The sequence below is a fragment of the Schistocerca cancellata genome, chromosome 3, assembly GCF_023864275.1.
Source record: "Schistocerca cancellata isolate TAMUIC-IGC-003103 chromosome 3, iqSchCanc2.1, whole genome shotgun sequence".
NCBI classification, from domain to species: domain Eukaryota; kingdom Metazoa; phylum Arthropoda; class Insecta; order Orthoptera; family Acrididae; genus Schistocerca; species Schistocerca cancellata.
In genome coordinates, this window is record NC_064628.1 from 290,332,196 (window position 1) to 290,340,573 (window position 8,378).

The following is an 8,378-nucleotide window of genomic DNA, read 5'->3' on the forward strand; positions in this document are numbered from 1 at the left end:
GAAAACAATAACCGACATATACCAAGCATGCCTCTACTCCAGCAGGGACGAAAAATATTGCAAGAGGAACTATTGTTTTGATTTGTTGTTATATATATTTCACACTTCTTGCCGCAGTGGCTACACCGGTTCCCGTGAGATCACCCAAGTTAAGCGCTGTCGGGCGTGGTCGGCACTTGGATGGGTGACCATCCAGGCCGCCATGCGCTGTTGCCATTTTTCGGGGTGCACTCAGCCTCGTGATTCCAATTGAGGAGCTACTCGACTGATTAGTAGCGGCTTCGGTCAAGAATACCATCATAACGACCGGGAGAGCGGAGTGCTGACCCCACGCCCCTCCTATCCGCATCCTCCACTGAGGATGACACGGCGGTCGGATGGTCCCAGTAGGCCACTCGTGGCCTGAAGACGGAGATATTTCACACTTGACAGAAAAATTTAAACATGATTTTAAATTAAAAGTCTGACATTCCATGTTGCACATTTCGTTTGAACAACAGCTTCAACTTATATTGTTGGAAACAAATCACATTCAGATAGGACACCTGCATAACGTCACAGTCTGCAAGAAACTTGATAATGCTCGTGTAGGTACGTTGTGCCGCCTTATCTGAAGTCGTTCGAAACTGTTACGATAATAGATGCGGTTCTTCCAATCATATTTTACGGCTGTGAAGTCTAGCTCAAGACCGGAGATTCACATCTCATGATGCTCCAAAACTAATAAAACGAGGCCCTCAAAATCATTATAGATGCTTCCTCGCTAAAGCCAAAGGCACTTATCAGGCAAAAGTTGAACATCTCCCCGCATCACTTCATCACTCAAAACTCCACCTTCTACACAACGCCGTACCCAGCGAGAGGCAGCCCTTCCCTTCCTGCGACCTTTGAACTGACTTACCCGGCTAGTAATACGGGGACCTATAGTTTACCTGGAACTTCGAGTCATTGCTAGAGATTAACAGTACATAAGCGACTGAAAATAAAAAAAAAAATCTGTTGGACTGACTGTGTATCGAATCCCGAACCCTTATATTTATACTCTTGTACTTCCTCTAATAATTTTCGGGTGTGCAGCCGTATTCTGTCGAATTTTTGCCACGATATTCCGACCCACTGACATCTGGTCGTCTTCAGATGAGTAGACAACTACTGGAGAGCCCAGGTGCATTCACAGTATTTATGCCGAATCTCGCGCATGCGAAATGTGCTGGCGTCTTTCGGCGCATGCGTCACGTGATGACATGGGCGGAGCACCCGAGATGTGTGTGCTGCCCTCGGTGGTGGAAGTGAGAAACGATCTGATCACTGAGTATCGAATGACCCCGTCGATTCCGCTGTGAGTGGATGATTTTAATATTATAGGATTCCAGTATCAAGAAAAACTGCTGCTCTTCTAAACGACAGTAAACAAGTTATCAAGAGGCTGAGACCACATAATGCAGTAACACCAAAGATATACGGTCTTCCCAGATTCACAAGGATGGTTATCCACTACGTTTAATAGTGAGTAATATTGTTGCCTCAATCTATTCTACTGTAAAACATCTGGCCTCTCTGCTCAAGCCGTATGTGCGTAAGTGTTGCCACCATATACGTAATTCTGTGGACTTTGTCAACCGCTTGAAGCTCGGATTTACTAGTTAGCTTTGATGTGGTCTCACTTTTTCCCAAAGGGCCTTTAATGGTCTCGTTACATCTTATTGGTAACTTATTCAGCACTGACCTCACGGCCTTATTTGAACATACTCTCTCCTCAAGCTACTTCTTGTTAAATAACGAATTCTTTGAACAAACAAACGGTGTCGCCATGGGGAGCCCTTCGTCCCCTGCGGTGGCCCTTTTTTTTATGGAGGACTTTGAGGAGAAAGCACTTGACTCTGCTGCTTTAAAGCCCACCGTTTTCTCGCGCGTTATGTTGATGATACTTTTGTTGTAAGGCCTCATGGCACACAAGAACTGGAGAAATGCCTTTAAAGTCATTAAACGAAAACATCAAGTTTACAATGGAGACTGAGGAAGGTAGGACTTCTTCCTTTATAGACGTGCTAATACGTCCTGAGACTGATGGGTCCTTGGGAGATTCTGTGTACAGAAAACCGACGCACACAGATCTGTGCCTACAGGCGTCTAGCTGCCATCACTCCACAGAAACCGCCGGTGTTCTTAGTACTTTAAAACCTCGGGCGCACGTAATATCGGACGATGAAAAGCTCCAAGCAGAATTAGAACACTTGGAGAAGGTTGTTAAAGAGAATGGCTACACTTCGCGCCAAATATGGGAGGCCATGCATAGCTGTAATAACAAGAAGCAACGCAATCAGGACGTTTATGACGACTATAAATCAACCGCGTTCCTTCCATGCCGAGAATGTGTGTTCTAAAATAAGTAGAGCGATCAACCGGTTTCGGTCTTGGACCATATTCATGGATGAAGGGTTAAAATGGTTTAAGCCACCATATTGCATTAGTCATTATTTAGAATATGTCGTGCATGCCATGAATGTAAGTAATGACTAATGCAATTTGGTGATTTATACCATTTTAGTCCCTCACCCGGAAGATGGTCCAAGACCGAAACCGGCAGATGTTTGGGTGTAAAATAAAAACAGCTGATGGTTCAAATATGTATTTTATTCAAAATCAAGGTTATTTTCCACCCATCAGCGAAGAGCTTGGCCCTGGCTGTATCTGTTAAAGACGACTTAGAATTGAAAAAAGTCTTGAGCAAACGAACTGTCCAGGAGCGTCGTATAGAACACGGAAGATACACTCCTCTTCGGCAACCGTTAAAATCAGCAGTAGCAGAACACTGTATTTCCATGCGACACTGCACGGATTTCCAGTTTTTGGAATTCAGTAATCAAAGACTCGGTGGAAACACGTCTTGCCGATAATGTTATAAATCGTGACATGGGCTTTCAACTGAATAAAAATTGGAATCCTATAATTAAAATTATCCAGTCACAGCGGAATCGACGGGGTCATTCGATACTCAACGACTAGATCATATGTCATTTCACCGCGGGCATCACAAAGAAATCGGCTGTTCCCGCGCATGTCATCACCTGACGCATGCGGCGAAAGACACCAGCACACTTCGCAAGCCCGAGATTCCTCATAAATACTTCCTAAGTTGTATGCTCACCTGAAGATGTCAGGACGTCTCTGGGCTGAAATATCGTGACAGAATGTTGACAGCATCCGGCTACACACCAGAAAATTATTAGAAGCAGAAATACGCCTGGAAAATTTCAGAAGTTACACTCTTTTATTCAGCTTTTTTTCTTTTTTTTTCCTTACTGAATTATCAAGCCACAGCTCGGAGTGCAAGAAATTAATGCATGATGATTTTAATTAATGTCTAGTCAGAAGTAGCAATACGGAAAAAGTATTTCCTGTCTTTTCGTTTTCTAACAGGGAGCGAGGTGGGACACGCAGGGCTATAGACAGGTACATCCAGGGTTTCAGCAGGCGACTGCACAAAAATTACAAGACATAAAGAAAACAGGCATGCATCAGTGAATTGAGCAATGGTCCACGTTTTTAACTCTCTCTACAAGTGTTCAGTATGGGCAACGTTTGTGACAATACGTGCGTGGCATCTGACACCAATTATCTGGGAAGACGCGACAGCAACCCGCTTTGCAAATCTGTTCACCGAGTTGCCTACCTGCAGGCGCGAACTAATTCGACGCGACAATACGGAGCAGCGTGGAGCAGAGCGTTCACAGAAACAGTTGAAGACAGAGCAATCTACCTGTGTAAGTTGTAACTGTAAGAATTCTACAAATCATTAACATGCTTCGCTTTGCCGGTGGGACACTGATACGTAGCAATAACATACAGCAAATTCGCACTGGTTCTCCGATAACCTATCGTAGGATACATACGTTCCATTGGTGGTGTAATCGTTAACAGGATACATTAAAACCATGTGTATGTATTTGTTCTACCCCAGTACACTACCCTGTAGGGGGAATGGTCTACAAAAACGTAAGTAACATCGGATGTGTCCCAAGGAAACACAATAGGAACTCCCAATCTTCTCATTACATACAAACTATTTATCAGATTTGATCAGTAGTATTTAAAATTGTCTGCTGATTATGCTATCGTCCACAGCAGTACACTGAGCGATGCTAAGGAATTTCAGTGAGACTTTAACAAAATTTCCGCTTGGTGTAATGCATGGTAGATCTCTTTAAATGTGGGCAAATGCCACGTAATGACTGCAACAAATAGAAATAACGCAATAGTATACCATTTGAATTTTGTTGGTGTACACGCTGAGCACGTCAAATCGTGTACGTGTTTAGGCGTAATACAGAGAAATGAAATGAGACACATAACATCAGTGTCAGGGTACGGCAGACGAACGACTTATACGTGTTCGAAGGGTTCCGAGAAAGCGCAGTGCATTTTTGAAAGAAATCGTATACGAGACACTAGTATGAAAAATTCCGGAATATTGTCCCAGAGTTTGGTGTCTTTATCAAGTAGCCATGACAACAGACATCGCGAGAATTGCGAGGCGCACTGCTAGGATCGTAGCAGGTCGGTACAGTTTATACGGAAGTGTAACAGAAATGCTCAGGGAATTAAATGAAAACCCTTGGAAAAAAGGTAACTTACTTCTCGCGGTACATTCTTGCGTAGATTTAGAAAACCTGTATTCCGAGAAACTATGCGACAGTTATGCTGCTGGCATCGCGTATCTCGCTTGCAGCGCCTACCCACGCTCGATACTAGTCCGCCGCTCGTGGTCTCGCGGTAGCGTTCTCGCTTCCCGAGCCCGGGGTCCCGGGTTCGATTCCCGGCGGGGTCAGGGATTTTCACCTGCCTCGAGATGACTGGGTGTTTGTGTTGTCCTCATCATTTCATCATCATCCAAGAAAGTGGCGAAATTGGACTGAGCAAAGGTTGGGAAATTGTACGGGCGCTGATAACCACGCAGTTGAGCGCCCCACAAACCAAACATCATCATCATCTCCACGCTCGATACTTACTGACAATACTAGGTTGTCAAACCTTCAATATAGTGAAGTGACCTCCAAGTATCAATAATACTGACAAAAACTTCAGTTGACAACGTGGTTTTACTATGTTAAGACGTCGAACACCCAAAAGAAAGCGTGCGTTGCAATTACATTGGATGTAGCTAGCAAGCAACAGAAAACGACTAAAATAAGGAAAGGAGTCCGAGAATGGTTGAAAAAATGGAGCGAATGGCCACATGTTAATTCACTGATTGAAATCAGAACCACGGACCAGGAAGATTCCGCAAATAGTTTTCCAACGAGTCCTGTATTGTATAGCAAGTTATTAATGTCGATACGAGATAAAATAGAGGATCAAAATACCTTAATGAGAGAGGCAATCGCAGTCGACGAGATATTAGGGGTAACTTTGAGATTTCTGACGACAGGCAGTTAATTCTAACGCTCAAAGTTTGGTACTGTAATACCAGCAAAACAAATTAGTAAAATTCTTTGGAGCAAACATATCTGTCTGGCAAGAACATGTTCAAGTAGTTAATGTAAACTTTTTTCTTTTTTTTACCTTTTGTGATAACTTGGTGAAACTGACGTGCATTTCGCAGACCTCTTCCAAGTCATTGCAGATATACTTGTATGACGTATATTTCGAAGTGGAAGTGTTTCTGTGACTGCTATGTAATTCACCATCCTATACTTTATTTTCAAGTTAATAAAGTGAGCAGGCCCATAGAGAACCCTTCGTTAACTGTCCTAAAGTGGTTTATACAATCATTAGAAGACTACTTGAAAAATTGAATCTGAGGAACGATTTGCACAAAAGCAAATTGTAAACATAAACAGTGCATACTGATGCCGTTTGGCTGGTTCACGAAGCTCTGACATATCCGAACGGAGAAGACGGTCAAACCGTGAGTACTTGACCTCACACGTTCAGTATACATTGACACAGTGAGAATATTTTGGCAACCATCAATACTGCTCATCGTTATTTCTAGAATTTACAGTACGTCAATATACGTCACCAGACGTCAAAATATTGACGATTTGACAATATTATTGAACGTGTGAGGGTCCCCTTAGGAATCATAAAACAGCACAAGAGAGATCATGGCGTCTGTAGAGTAATTTTCCCAAGATCAATATGCGAATGAAATAGGACAGAAACTCAACGATATTGGTATTAAGTTATACAGTTGCTTGCGGAGAATACACTGAGGACGAAGGTCATGGGAGACCTCCAACCATCGTGTCGGACCTCCTTTAACCCGGTGTAGTACAGCCCCTCGACGTGGCATGGAGTCAACAAGTCGTTGGAAGTCCCGTGCAGAAATATTGAGCCATGCAGTCTCTATAGCCGTCCATAATTGCGAAAGGTTGCCGGTGGACGATTTATGCATTAACTGATCTCTCGATTATGCCCCACAAATGTTCGATGGGATTCATGTCAGGTGATCTCGATGGCCGAATCATTCGCTCGAATTGTCGAGAACGTTATTCGAACCACCTGCGAACGATTTTGGCCCAGTACCATGGCGCATTGACATCCATAAAAATTCCAGTGTTGCTTGGGAGCATGAAGTCCATGAATGGCTGCAAATGATCTCCAAGTAGTTGAACATAACCATTTCCAGTCAATGGTCGGTTTAATCCATTCCAATCAAACACAGCCCATACCATTATGAAGCCACCACCAGCTTGCAGTGTGCGTTGTTGACAACTTGGGCCCATGGCATTGTGGGTTCTGCACCACGCTGGAGCCCTATCATCAGCTCTTACTAGCTGGTATCGGAACTCATCTGACCAGGCGACGGTTTTCCAGTCGTCTAGGATCCAACCGATATGGTCACGAACCCAGGAGAGGTGCTGCAGGCGATATCGTGCTGTTAGCAAAGGCAATCGCGTCGGTCGTCTGCTGCCATAGCTCATTCACTCCAGTTCACGCCGCACTGTCCTGACGGATACGTTCATCGTTGATTTCTGCGGTTATTTCACGCTGTTGCTTGTCTGTTAGCACTGACAGCTTCATGCAAACGCCGCTGCTCTCGGTCGTTAAATGAAGGCCGTCAGCCAATGTGTTGCTCGTGGTGAGAGGTAATTCCCGAAATATGCTATTCTCAACACACTCTTAACACCGTGTTGAATTTCCTAAGGATTACCGAAATGAAGGGTCCCGCGCGTCTAGCTACCATTACGATTTCGCGTTCTGAGTCTCTTAATTCCCGTTGTGCAGCCATAACCACGTCGGAAACCTTTTCACATAATCACCTCAGTACAAATAACAGCTGCGCCATTGTACTGGGGTTTTATATCCAGTGTACGCGATAGCACCGCCTACTATGTACAATACTGGCCATTAACATTGCTACACCAAGAAGAAATGCAGATGATAAACGGGTATTCATTGGACAAATATATTACACTAGAACTGACATGTGATTACATTTTCACGCAGTTTAGGTGCATAGATGCTGGGAAATCAGTACCCAAAACAACCACCTCTGGCCGTAATAACGGCCTCGATACGCCTGGGCATTGAGCCAAACAGAGCTTGGATGGCGTGTACAGGTACAGCTGCCCATGCAGCTTCAACACCACAGTACATCAAGAGTACTGACTGGCGTATTGCGACGAGCCAGTTGCTCGGCCACCATTGAATTGACCAGACGTTTTCAATTGGTGAGAGATCTGGAGAATATGCTGGCCAGGGCAGCAGTCGAACATTTTCTGTATTCAGAAAGGCCCGTACAGGACCTGCAAGATGAAGGGTAGAGCCACGGGTCGTAACATCTGAAATTTAACGTCCACTGTTCAAAGTGCCGTCAATGCGAACAAGAGGTGACCGAGACGTGTAACCAGTGGCACCCCATACCATCATGCCGGGTGATAACGACAGTATGGCGATGACGAATACACGCTTCCAATGTGCGTTCACCGCGATGTCGCGAAACACGGATGTGACCATCATGATGCTGTAAACAAAGACTCGATTCACCCGAAAAAATGACGTTTTGCCATTCGTGCACCCAGGTTCGTCGTCGAGTACACCATCGCAAGCCCTCCTGTCTGTGATGCAGCGTCAAGGGTAACTGCAGCCATGGTCTCCGAGCTGATAGTCCATGCTGCTGCAAACATTGTCGAACTGTTCGTGCAGATGGTTGTTGTCTTGCAAACGTCCCCATGTGTTGACTCAGGGACGTGGCTGTTACGATCCGTTACAGCCATGCGGATAAGATGCCTATCATCTGGACTGTTAGTGATACGAGGCCGTTGGGATCCAGGACGGCGTTCCGTATCACCCTCCTGAACCCACCGATTCCATATTATGCTAACAGTCATTGGATCTCGACCAACGCGAGCAGCAATGTCTCGATACGATAA

The 8,378-nt window shown here is 44.7% G+C and overlaps 1 protein-coding gene across 2 annotated transcripts in view; it reads right to left on the reverse strand.

The window, feature by feature from the left end:
* Nucleotides 1-8,378, reverse strand: part of LOC126174976 (ankyrin repeat and BTB/POZ domain-containing protein 2) — a 595,788-nt gene that overhangs the window by 354,372 nt on the left and 233,038 nt on the right. The window lies entirely within an intron of this gene.